The sequence below is a fragment of the Tenrec ecaudatus genome, chromosome 2 (genome assembly GCF_050624435.1).
Source record: "Tenrec ecaudatus isolate mTenEca1 chromosome 2, mTenEca1.hap1, whole genome shotgun sequence".
NCBI lineage: Eukaryota > Metazoa > Chordata > Mammalia > Afrosoricida > Tenrecidae > Tenrec > Tenrec ecaudatus.
The window spans coordinates 240,903,434-240,915,925 of NC_134531.1; positions in this window are offsets into that span (position 1 = coordinate 240,903,434).

Sequence of the window (12,492 nt, forward strand, 5' to 3'; positions counted from 1 at the left end):
TGTTGCCTGTTGGTTTTTCATATTCAGCTTGTATAATATTGAGAAATTTTCCTTCCATTCCTTTGTTCTTGTGAGTCTTAAACAGAAACAGGTATTGGATGCTGTCAAATGCTTTTTCTACATCTATCAATATTATCATGTGGTTCTTATAATTTTTCATGGCAATGTGGTGAATAATACTAATGGTCTTGGTGACTTCTTGGGATTGAGTCTGGCTGATGTTCTTTCAGCTTCCTAAATGGTTGCCTGATTTTCATTTATTAAGCTGGGGACATTTTCCTCTAAGGATTCCCTCACTGTTGTGGTTGTTGACTTCTTTGTTGTGTCTTGTTCCAGTAGTTCAATTATTATAATGTTCTTATTCCTAGCATCAGACATAGCTGCCAGGTTTTCTTTAGCTTCTCTGATTATCTTATTTGACTGGTTTTCCCGTTTGCTGAAGTCTTGTTATCCTCTCAGTAACTGGTGAAATTCTCTGCCTCCTCAAGTTTATTGGCAAAGTCTGTCAATTTAACACTTGATTTTGTTATTTCATCCCTTAAATCTTTAATTTCCTTTTGGTGCATTGTCTTTATCTCCTCTTTCATTTCATCCTTTCTCTATATTGCCTCCCTCCTATCCTATATGACTCCAAGCAGCATTCTGAAAATTTCTTTGTGGCAGGTCAATATCTGCTTCTTCTGTGCACATTATTAAGTTGGTGAATACTTCTGGCTTGCCTTGTCTCTCCTGGTTTTTTGTTGAGGCTACTGGCATTGGTTGCTGTTTACGTGTTGTTTTAGAGAAGCCTGGAGCCATGTTCCAGAGTCTAAGAGCACTGTTATCTCTCTTTGGGGACTCATATGAGTGCTTCTAAGAACTACCTGCAAGCAGCTGCACTGGAGGGATTGGGGTACCACAGCATCGTCCTGTGGTTTCACTCTTAACCTAGCCGACCAGTATTCTGTTATTTGTGATTTGGATAGTTCTCTCATAGGACACTTGTTGGGTGGTTGTGGGCCCACAAGGGTGGCATTTCACTAAGTGATCTCAAAGTAAGATGTAGTAGTTTGTCTCACAGTGCTTGGAGCACCACAGGTGGCATATTGTGTTTCCCTCAGCAACTGGAGTGCTGCAGATAGCATGTGGGTATACCTTCCTTGGTGTAGAGCATCATAGGTGGCAGGCAGAATTATCATGGTCAGAGAGATCACCGTGGAGGTTTGGAAGATGTTCCCCCAGTGGTGGGGAAGAGTTCCCCTAGTCACTCATAGGGCCTCAGGGTTTATGCTGGAGTTCACCCAGCTGTTTGAGGGAAAGAACCCAAAGCCACTTTGGGCATGCAGCAGGACTGGCATGATCTTGCCAGCTGTGTGTAATTCCAACAAGTGTTGGTGGGAGCTCCCCAAACTGGGCCTTCAGGATTGCCCTGCATGGAGGGGAGTGGCCTAGAGACTCATAGTGGCTTATGAAAGAAAATAGAGAGAAAAGAGAAGAAAAGGAGAGAAAGGGAAAAATAAAGACAGGAGCAGATATAACAAGCCAACTAACACTCACCCACGAAAAAATGCAAGGGCAAAGCAAAAGTAAAAACAGTAAAAAGAAAACAACTAACAAGGGAAACTGAATCTGCTGCAACTGTGGCAGGAAAGAGGGAAGAGATGGAAAGAAAGGAGAAAAGAAAAGGTGAAAGAACAAAATAAAAAAGTGAAGAAAATGGAAAAACTAAAGAGATAGCTGAGCCCTGTGCTTTGATGTATGTGCCTTGCCTCTTGCTGTGTGCAGCATTGTCACAGGGAGCAGGCTGTAGCTCTCCCCAGGGGGTGGGCAGAGTTGCCCTATGTAGAGGATAGGGAGCTGGAAACCAGCAGTGGTATGTGGAAAGAAAGAGAGGGAGTTGAGAGAAACAGAAAAGCAGAGAGGGAAAGAGAAAAAAGAGAGAGAGAAGAAATAAATTAAAAGGAAAGAAAGAGAAACATGGGGAGAAACACCACTGTGCTCAGAGAGATGGAAAAAATTAAGAATAAAGATATAGCTGATCCCTAATTACCTGTATGTGGGGTGGAGTGATTTAATCCTGGCCCCACGATGGCAGGTTAGTGTGCCCTTTTATTGCAGGGTCTCAGAGGTGCTGGATGGAATTTGCTCTAGTTGGCAAAATTACCTTACAGGCCTGATGGAGGTTTCCTCAGCAGCAAGGAGCACTGTAGATGGCTGTTACAGCTGCCTTGTGCAGTGTGCAGCACTCTCATAGAGGGCAGGCTGGAGTTCCCCCTGCTATTTAGGTTGATATGCCATAGGTGGAGTGTAGGGCCTAGTAGTCAGCACTGACGTATGATATGAAAGAGAGGGAAAGAAGAGGAAAAAGAGAGAAAAAGAAGAAATAAGGGAAAAAAATAAATAAAACAAAACAAGACCTATTGAGACCGACTGCAGTGGGAAAGATAGAAGGAGGAAAGACTAGAGAGAAGAAATAGAGTGGTAAGTGAGGAGATAACTGAGGATTGATCTGGTGTTCGCTCAACCCTGTGTTGGGCCCCAGGACAGGCAGGATCTCCCCAGCTGTGTGTAGAATCACTGAGAGGGGAGCTAGGTTTATTGTACTATCCAAACTGCTGATGCCCGAATAGTTTGTTTTTTTTAAATTCTTCTGGAGACTCAATCACTTATTCATACCTTTTATTTTTGTTTTTTTAAAAAATATTTTATAAGGGACTCATACAACTCTTACCACAGTCCATGCATACATCAATTTTGTAAAGCACATCTGTACATCAGTTTCAAAGCATTTGCTCTCCACTTAAGTCCTTTGCATCAGGTTCTCATTTTTCCCCTCCCTCCCAGTTCCCCTTCCCTCATGAGCCTTTTCCCCTAGCCAGCTAGAATATAATTAAATATAATTAAATTAAATTCCCTGGCCATGGGCTCTGGCTCTTTGCTCAGTTATAAACTGAGACTTTCTCCAGAGGGTCTTTGTTATGTTGAATGCCTCCAGGTACTATAGCTATCTTTGGCATTCCTTAGTGAGGGCTTCTTTATTATGCAAATGTATGTTAAGGCACTCCCTCTCCCAGATGCCATGAAATTGAACAATGAGCCTGGGATTTGAAATTTTTACCAAGAAAATATTTTTGTTGCTCTTTTTTAAATATTGGGCTTATGAGGGCTGTCATGCTGACACCAAGAGGAGGAGATCCTTTATCTGAGAGGTTGTTTTCTTCTCAGCCACCTGGAATTGAATTCACCCCCTGGACTATGATTATCCACTTATTTTCTGCCACATTCAGACCTGGCTCAAGTAAATTCCTGCTTTTTCTTCTACTCCAAATTTTTGGCTACCCATTGACCCCAGTCCCCAGACTATGAGCTCTAGGCAGCGAACAGCATGGGAAGCTGAGGTGTGGGGTTCTCCTTGTGTCGGGGATTATGTCCCCTTTAGGGCAGCAGCCTGGGGAAATCACTACTCACTGTGAAAGGGCAGAGATAGCGCTTCAGCTGGAGCTCAAGAGCCCAGCACACCAAACCTAAAGTGATTGAGTGTGCTCTTGTTTAGCTTTTTGTGTGAAAAATCACAAAAAAGCAGGGTTCCAGACAGACCCTAGGACCCTAGTTCTAATTTCTGGATTCTGCCTCACAGTCTCCTTCACCTTACCACCCAATTTTCTGGTCTGGCAGCAGGAGTTCTGAGCAGGTGAGTCTTAACTAGACACCATCTACTTCCTCCTCTGTCATAGTGTTTTCAATTGTCTCATATGTGTTAAAAAAAGCTGGAAAATTAATAATGAGGACCAAAGAAGAATTTATGCCTTTGAATTATAATATTATCAAAGGATATTGAGACTGTCACAACAGCAAACAAATCTCTCTTGGATGTATGTACAGCCATAATGTTCCAAGGGGTGGGGGACAACCAACCCAGAGTCAAGAAAAAAGCAAGTGAACTATTATCAATGGAGAGAATGGCATAGGATGCCTAATGGGGCTTAATCAAAGGCAATATAACAGCCAAGAATTACTAAACCCAAATTAAGGCTGAAAATGAAGGTGGGACAAAAGGAAATTAATTTGAAATGGAGGAAAGAACCAGGAGGCAAAGGATATTTATAGAGGTTTAAATATGACATGTATATATGTAGATATATTTATATATAACGAGAGGGAAATAGATCTATCTATACCTATAGCTATAGCTATATCTGTATCTATATCTATATCCATGTCTACATCTATATCTTTATCATCTACATCTATATATATGTTAAGAATTAAGGTAGCAGATGGACATTGGGTCTTGATTCAAGTACTCCCCCATCACAAGAACACTTTGTTCCAATAATCTGTCATTCTGTGATGATCACGTTCCCAACACTATCCCTGAAGACAAAATGGGTGCATAAGCAAATGTAGTGATGAAAGCTGATGGTGCTCATTTATCAAAAGACATAGGGTCTGGGGTCTTAAAGGCTTGCAGATAAACAAGCAACCATGTAGCTGAGGAATAACAAAGTCAACATGGGAGGAGCACACCAGTCTGTGAGATCATAAGGTGTTAATGGGATAAAGTATCCGGCATATAAGACCCAGAACAAAATCATACCAATGTGAGTAGGGGTGTGGGGGGACAGAGGAGTGGAGACCCAAAGCTCATCTGTAGACAGTTGGACATCCCCTCACAGAGGTGTCACAAGGAATAGATGACCCAGTCAACATGCAGTAACACTGATGAAACACACAACTTTCCTCTAGTTCTTTAATGCTCCCACGCCCACGCCCACTCTCATGACCTAAATTCTCCCTTATAAATCGGATTAGACCAGAACATGCACACTGCTACAGATAAGAGTCCACAACACAGGGAATCCAGGATACATAAACCCCTCAGGGTCAACAATGAGAATAGAGATACCAGGAGGATAAGGGGAAGATAAGGGGAGAAAAGAAAAATCGACCACAATGATCAACACATAACCCCCTCCCAGGGAGATGAACAACAGAAAAGTGGGTAAAGGGTGATAGAAGATGATGTAAGATATGAAAATAATAATCTATAACTTATCAAGGGCTCATGAAGGAGGGAAGGGGGGAAGGAGGGTGAATATGAGGACCTTATACCATGGGCTCAAGTAGAAAGAATATACTTTGAAAATGATGATGCCAACATATGTACAAATGTTGTTGACACAATGGATGAATGTATGGATTGTGATAAGAGATGTAAGAGCCCCCAATAAAATTATTTAATAAAAAAGTTAGGATAGTTAGCTGAATCACCTTATGCCCCATAGGAATGATTTACAATGTAAACTATTATAAAATGATAACATCTCTAAAATGACCCAGGGACATATATGTCATAGACTTTTAAATGGACTTTGGGTTCGCACTTACTCTAAGCCCTAATCTAAGAACAATTAATTCTTAAGGAAAGGACCAACTTGTTATACACCCTAATGGCGCTCCATATGGGTACTATCACAAAGTGTATTGAATAAATCAGATGATGGTGCCCAGCTATCAGAAATTATAGTGTCTGGTGTCTTAAAGGCTAGTCTTAAAAAACAATCAGCCAACCAAATGCAGTGTCAACTAAATCCACATAGACGAAAAACAAACCTATGTGACCCAAGGATTATAAATGACAAAAGTGAAATCTGGAGGATGGAATGCAATCAAAGTTTAAATTCTAAAAACCTTATTGAAGAGGTCTGTGAACCACAGGGTCCCCACAAGGATTAAGGCTTCTGTAAATCATGTCCTACTTGTCCAGTGATAACAAGGCCTTTTCCTCCATACTTTAAGTATATTGTTCAGTGGGATCCATCCCTAGTAAAGGATATTAAGCAAGATGAATAGATGGTCAGTACAAAAGTGGACGAATCTCAGTGAGAACAATTGACATAATGGCTTTAACAATGGGCTACAGAAAAAAAACAAAAACAAAAAACAATGGGCTACAGATCTGAGCAAACAGCAATGACTGAGGATGGGGCAGTCCCAGGTAGGCGGTGTTTACTTCTGTGGTACACAGGGTTGCTGTGAGCGACAGGAGAATTGAAGGAATATTATGACAATAACAACTTATTATTATCATTCATTTGTGTATATTATTTTTTTCACTTTTTTTAATTATTGGTTTGCTTTTCTTTTTTTATTTTATTTTTTTTAATTTTAACAATTTATTAGGGGCTCATACAATTCTTATCACAGTTCATACATATACATACATCAATTGTATAAAGCACATCTGTACAGTCTTTGCCCTAATAATTTTTTTCTCCTCTTTTCTTTTTTTACATTTTATTAGGGACTCATACAACTCTTATCACCATCCATACATATACATACATCAATTGTATAAAGCACATCCATACATTCCCTGCCCCAATCATTCTCAAGGCATTTGCTCTCCACTTAAGCCCCTTGCATCAGGTCCTCTTTTTTTTCCCCTCCCTCCCATTTCCCCCCTCCCTCATGTGCCCTTGGTAATTTATACCTCGTTATTTTGTCATATCTTGCCCTATCCGGAGTCTCCCTTCCCCCCTTCTCTGCTGTCCCTCTCCCAGGGAAGAGGTCACATGTGGATCCTAGTAATCAGTTCCCCCTTTCCAACCCACTCACCCTCCACTCTCCCAGCATCGTCCCTCACACCCTTGGTCCTGAAGGTATCATCCACCCTGGATTCCCTGTACCTCCAGCCCTCATATGTACCAGTGTACAGCCTCTGTCCTATCCAGGCCTGCAAGGTAGAATTCAGATCATGGTCGTTGGGGGGGAGGAAGCACCCAGGATCTGGGGGAAAGATGTGTTCTTCATCGGTACTACCTCGCACCCTAATTAACCCATCTCCTCTCCTAAACGCCTCTATGAGGGGATCTCCATTGGCCGACACTTGGGCCTTGGGTCTCCACTCTGCACTTCCCCCTTCATTTAATATGGTATATATATACATATACACATACATACACACACTTATATCGTTGTTGTTTTTTTTCCATGATGCCTTATACCTGGTCCCTTGGCACCTCGTGATCGCACTGGCCGGTGTGCTTCTTCCATGTGGGCTTTTTTGCTTCTGAGCTAGATGGCCGCTTGTTCACCTTCAAGCCTTTAAGACCCCAGACACTATCTCTTTTGATAGCCGGGCACCATCAGCTTTCTTCACCACATTTGCTTATGCACCCATTTGTCTTCAGCGATCCTATCATGGAGGTGTGCAGTCAATGATATGATTTTTTGTTCTTTGATGCCTGGTAACTGATCCCTTTAGGACCACTCGATCACACAGGCTGGTGTGTTCTTCCATGTGGACTTTGTTGCTTCTGAGCTAGATGGCCGCTTGTTTATCTTCAAGCCTTTAAGACCCCAGTCACTATCTCTTTTGATAGCCGGGCACCATCAGCTTTCGTCACCACATTTACTTGTTCACCCACTTTGGCTCCAGCTGTTGTGTCGGGAGAGTGAGCATCATAGAGTTCCAATTTAATAAAAGAAGGTATTCATGCATTGAGGGAGTGTTTGAGTAGAGGCCCAAGGTCCTTCCGCCACCTTAATACTTGACCTATAAATATAGACACATAGATCTATTTTCCCATCCTCCTATATATATTTGCATGTACATGTCTTTGTCTAGACCTCCATGAATGCCCTTTGACTCCTAGCTCTTTCCTCCATCTCCCTTGCCTTTCCTCCTGCCCTACTACCATGCTTCATCGCCACCTGGGCTAGAGTATACCTCTTCTCTAAGCAACCTTACACTTGATCATTTCCCACCAGGCCTGCCACTCCCCCTTCTCTACCATTCGGGGTCCCATGTTTTTCCCTTGTCCCTGGGTTTGTTAACACCACTTCCTTACCCCCCCCACCCCCCACCCCAAGTCCCCCCGGAACTGTTGGTCCCATTGTTTTTCCTCCAGATAGTTCATCCAGCCTGTCCTATTCAGACAGACCTGTGGAGTCACTAACATGCACGAAAACAAGACAGAGGAAAACAAAGCAATAGTATACAACCAGACAACAAAACAACAAAAACAAACCACTGACAAAGAACAGAACAAAACAGTTCACAAGAGAAAAGCTTGTAGTTAGTTCAGGGATCTTTGCTGGCCCTTAGGAATGTTTTCCAGTCCAGTCTGTTGGGGCACCACGACCTGGCCCCAAAGTCCACTTTCAGCATTCCCTGGGGACCTTGCCACTCCATTCCCTTGCTGTTCCACTGCACTCCCCCAGTGATTTGCCTTGGTGTGGTGGGATCAGGTCAGGTACAATTCCCACACTGTGTCTCCGGTGCTGTCCCCTGTATCGCCCTTAGTCACTGAGGGGCATCATGTCTCATAGTAGGCCAGCCATGTTGTTCTCTCTGTGGACTGGCTGCTCTACTCAGGAACATCATCATCACGGCCTGGTGGGCCAGGCTGTGCTCCACTCTCTCCTCCTGCCCCTTCATCTGCTCCCGTGTGCTCTGATCAGATATGTCCATCTCCCGGAGCTGCAGAGTCAATGTCGTCCTTTGGAACAAATTCTTTTCGGGGGAGGGGCAGGAATCCACTTAATTTATGGTGCTGGGGCCAGCCTCCCAGACCTCTCCACTGGTTCCCTCCTCCACGCCGGGATATTGCATTCACACCTTGCGACACTGGGTTGATGTCTGGTCCCACTTTCCCTGTGGAGATATAAACAATACCCTCCCATTGGGTGGATTAATGCCCCATGACCCCACTACCCTTTTCTTCCTTGTATACATTCTTTTGTTTTCCTTTCCCCACCTCCTCCACCATTGTCTACCATGTACATCCCTGGTTTTGGTCTGGTCTCTTCCATACTACACTGTCTTCACCCCTAAAATGTTTGTATACAGTAGCTTTTTTCCCTAGGCCACTTTTGCTTTTTTAAAAAAAAATTTTAATTCTTACCTCAGCGGACTCATGTTGTACTTGTCCTTTTGTGCCTGACTTACTTCGCTTAGCATGATTTCCTCCAGTTCTTCCCATGCCGCTGCTATGTGCCTCATACGTTCATCACTGCTTTTTAGTGATGCGTAGTATTCCATTGTATGTATATACCACAGTTTTTTAATCCAATCGTCAGTTGATGGAAATTTGGGTTGCTTCCAACTCCTTGCAATTGTGAACTGTGCCGCAATGAACATTGGAGCACAGATGTCTGGTCTTGGTTTGTTTCTGGCCTCTTCTGGGTATATGCCCAGTAGGGGGAATGCTGGGTTATATGGTAACTCTATTTCCATCTGTTTTAGGTATCACCAGATTGATTTCCATAGTGGCTGTACGTACTTACAGTCCCACCAGCAGTGGATGAGAGTTCCTGTCTCCCCACAGCCCCTCCAACACTTGTTGCTTTCTGATTTTTTGAATTGGGCTACCTTTGAGGGTGTCAGGTGGTACCTCATTGTTGTTTTGATTTGCATTTCTCTTATGGCTAAAGATCGGGAACATTTTCTCATATGTTTGTTGGCCATTCGGATTTCTGCCCCTGTGAAACTTCTGTTCAAGTCCTTTGCCCACCTTTCAAGTGGGCTATTGGTTTTTTTCTTTTTGGAAGCTAGCAGAGTACTGTAGATTTTAGTAATAAGGCCTTTGTCTGGTGTGTCATTGCTAAAGATGTTTTCCCAGTCTGTGAACTCTCTTATTACTCTCTTGGTGAATTCTTTAGATGTACACAAGTGTTTTATCTTCAGTATATCCCATTTGTCGATTTGTGCCTCCTCTGCGTTTGTGTCCTTCCCTATTTCTGATAGCCTGTGTATTCCCTGCGCCAAAGTTCTCAAGTTGGTCCCAATTCCCTCATTGATGGCCCTAATAGTTTGGGGTTTAACTTCAAGGTCTGTGATCCACCTTGAGTTTATTCTTGTGCATGGAGTGAGATAAGGGTCTTGCTTCATTTTTCTGCATGTTGATATCCATTTTTTCCAGCACCACTTGTTAAAGAGGGCATTTGCTTCCTATTTGATATTTTTGGGGCCCTTGTCAAAGATCAGCTGTGTGTATGCTGATGCTTTTATTTCTGGGTTTTCAGTTCTTTTCCATTGGTCTGAGTATCTGTCATTGTACCAATACCATGCAGTTTTGAGAACTGTGGCTGCATAGTATGTGCCAAAGTCAGGTAAAGCAAGCCCTCCCACGGTGTCCTTCTTCTTGAGGAGTTCTCTGCTAATTCTGGGCTTCTTCCCTCTCCATATAAAGTTGGTAATCAGTTTTTCCATTTCTTTGAAGAAAGATGATGGTAATTGTATTGGGATAGCATTAAACTTATATAGTGCCTTTGGCAGAACTGACATCTTAACTATATTAAGTCTCCCAATCCAAAAGCATGGAATATTCTTCCATTTGTTGAGGTCGCTCTTGGTTTCTTGTAATAGTGTTCAATAGTTTTCCCTATATAGATCTTTTGTTTTTTCAGTCAAGTGTATCCCTAGATATTTCAGTTTGTGTTTGGCTATTGTGAAGGGTACCACCTTTTTGATCTCTTCTTCTGTGGTCTTATCTGATGTGTATAACAGTCCGATGGACTTCTGTTTTTTGATCTTGTATGCTGCCACTCTGCCAAACTCCTCTATTGCTTCGAGTACTCACCTTGTGGAACTTTTGGGATTTTCCATATATAAAATCATATCATCTGCAAATAACGATAGTTTCACCTCTTCCTTCCCCAGACGAATACCTTTGATGTCACTTCTTTGCCTTATGCTGTTAGCTAAAACCTCCAGCACGATATTAAATAGGAGTGGAGACAAGGGGCATCCTTGTCTGGTTCCCTTTTTCAGTGGGATTGTGTTAGTCTTTTCTCCATTGACTATGACTTTGGCTGTTGGTTTTTCATATATAGCTTGTATTGTCTTGAGGAACTTTCCTTCCATTCCTATTTTCGCTAGTGTCTTAAACAGGAATTGGTGTTGGATGTTGTCGAATGCTTTTTCTGCGTCTATTGATATTATCATGAGATTCTTATACTTTTTCATGTCAATGTGACGAATAATACTAATGGTCTTTCGTATGTTGAACCATCCCTGCATCCCTGGTATGAATCCCACTTGGTCATGGTGAATTATTTGTTTTATATACTTTTGTATTCTGTTGGCTAGTATTTTGTTAAGGATTTTTGCATCAATGTTCATTAGGGATATCGGTCTGTAGTTCTCGATTCTTGTGGGATCCTTGCCCGGTTTGTGTATCAGAGTTATACTAGCTTCATAGAAGGAGTTTGGGAGTTTGCCATCTTTTTCTATGTTCTGGAAAAGTTTGTGTAGGATTGGTATTAGTTCTTCCCTGAATGCTTGATAGAATTCTCCAGTGTATCCATCTGGTCCTGGGGATTTTTTTGTTGGTAATCCCTTGATAACCTTTTCTATTTCTTCTATTGCGATGGGTCTGTTGAGATTCTTGATGTCCACCGAGGATAGTCTAGGGAGGGATTGTTTTTCCAGGAATTTGTCCATGTCTTCCAAATTGTTGAATTCATTGGAGTACAATCCTTCATAGTATTGTGTAACTATCCTTTTGATTTCATTAGGATCTGTTGTAATGACCCCTCTTTCATCCCTTATTCTTGCTATTGAGATTTGTTCCCTCCTTTCTTTGGTTAGGTTTGCCAATGGTCTATCGATCCTGTTTATCCTTTCAAAGAACCAACTTTTAGCGATATTAATTTTTTCCATAGTTTTTTTATTTTCCCTCTCCTGAATCTCAGCCCTGATTTTTATAATTTCTTTTCTTTTGCTATTAGTAGGGTTGTCCTGCTGACTCAGCTCTAGTTTTTGAAAATTTTGTGTCAGCGTATCAGTCATGAGTCTCTCTTCCTTTCTCAGGTGTGCTTGTATTGCTATGAACCTTCCTCTGATGACTGCCTTTGCTGTGTCCCATAAGTTTTGGTACGTCGTGTGCTCATTTTCGTTGGTTTCGAGAAATTTCCTGATTTCGTCTCGGATCTGCACCAGTATGCACTCCTTTTGCAGTAGAGAGTTATTCATCCTCCAATTATTTGCTCTTATTTTCTTTGTCTTCCTTTTGTTGATTTCCAGTCTTATGGCACAGTGGTCAGAGAGAGAGGTCTGTATTATTTCAATGTGCTTAAATTTATGTAGATTTGCCTTATGCCCCAGTATGTGGTCTATCTTCGAATATGTGCCATGGGGACTTGAAAAGAATGTGAAATTTTTTGTATTTGGATGAAAAGCTCTGTAAATATCTATTAGGTCAAATTGTCTAATTGTGGAGTTTAGCTCTCTAGTCTCCTTGTTGAGTTTCTTTCCCTGTGATCTATCTTTCTCAGTGAGTGGTGTGTTGAAGTCACCCACTATAATTGTCGAGTCTGTGATTTCTTTCTTAATCTTTTGGAGTGTTTGGTTCACGTATTGAGCTGGTCTCTCATTCGGGGAATATATGGTTACAATGCTTAGTGGTTCATTGTCTATCATTCCCTTGAGCATTATATAGTGTCCCTCCTTATCTCTTTTTATGGTTTGCACTTTGAGGTCAATTTTATCCGAGATAAGGTTTGCAA